The sequence below is a fragment of the Leptonychotes weddellii genome, unplaced genomic scaffold (assembly GCF_054177405.1).
Source record: "Leptonychotes weddellii isolate Sample4059 unplaced genomic scaffold, ASM5417740v2 HiC_scaffold_36690, whole genome shotgun sequence".
Lineage (NCBI taxonomy): Eukaryota > Metazoa > Chordata > Mammalia > Carnivora > Phocidae > Leptonychotes > Leptonychotes weddellii.
In genome coordinates this window covers 198-1,134 of record NW_027969074.1, presented here as the reverse complement: position 1 = coordinate 1,134, position 937 = coordinate 198, and the positions used below count along the sequence as shown (strand labels likewise).

Sequence of the window (937 nt, the reverse complement as noted above, 5' to 3'; positions counted from 1 at the left end):
GCCCTTCCGGCCCGCGTTTGTGTTGGGGCCTCACTTAGGGGCTTTTATTTCCGTCTTGTTTCAGGATCACACGTACGTCGGGACCTCGCTTTTACGACATGGTCCTCACCGGAGGGGAGGGGGCGCAAGAACCTCATTTCTGTCAGTTCGCTCTGCCGTCGGGCCCCGCGGACGTCGGGCCCTCATTTACGACAGGGCCCTCGCTTCCCGCCCGGGCCCTACTTACGTCAGGGCCCGCTGTCGGGCGACGATGCAGTCGGGCTGGCCGCCGCGGAACAGCAGGCGGGCGTTGGACTGCACCCACAGCCAGCCAGCCTGCTTGGTGAGCAGCCGGAACACCGTGAGGCCGCTCTCGCCCGTCCTCATCACTGCCGACAGAGACAGAGAGAGAGAGAGACTGCGCGCGCGTCGGAGCCTCGGACCCCCCACCCCCCAGCCCTCTGCAGCGGGCGCTGCGGGAGGAGGCAGGAGGCGGCCGCGGGGCAGGCTGGGCCCCGACAGCGCCTCCCGAACTCACGCCGCACGTGGTTCTCGGCGCAGTGCATCATGTCGGCCGCGTGGATGAACTGGTAGCCGGAGCCCCTCCTGCAGAGTTCGCTGTCGGTGTAGCCCAGGACCAGCTTGCCTCTGCGGACGAGACACGGCACCCCGCGGCTTACAGCCCTGCCGCCCGCCCGTCCCAGCGCCTCACAGGGAGCCTTCGCAGGCCGTTCAGCTTGGCGCCCAGGCGCGGGGAGCGGTCTTCTCTGGGCGGCCCAGGTCCGGAGGGGGCGCCTCTCCTAGCCGCGGGGCTGGAGCAGACCTCGAAGAGGCGTCGGCCCTGAGCGGAGCGTGGCGCCCTGTCAGACACTTCTACCGCACGCCTGTCCCAAAATCCTGCTTTAAACCTGTGCTGTGGGACGGGGGTCAGTACCCACGTTAACTTTGTGGAGGACAG

At 68.2% G+C, this 937-nt stretch overlaps 1 pseudogene across 1 annotated transcript; it reads right to left on the bottom strand.

Annotated features, from left to right (window-relative positions):
- Positions 1–213: 213 nt before the first annotated feature.
- On the bottom strand, positions 214–698 carry LOC145719272 (aryl hydrocarbon receptor pseudogene; annotated as a pseudogene). The gene is made up of 2 exons (XR_014142280.1): positions 518–698; positions 214–368 (listed from the first exon to the last, which is right to left on the bottom strand). The product of XR_014142280.1 is annotated as an aryl hydrocarbon receptor pseudogene (transcript).
- Between the last annotated feature and the right edge of the window lie 239 nt (positions 699–937).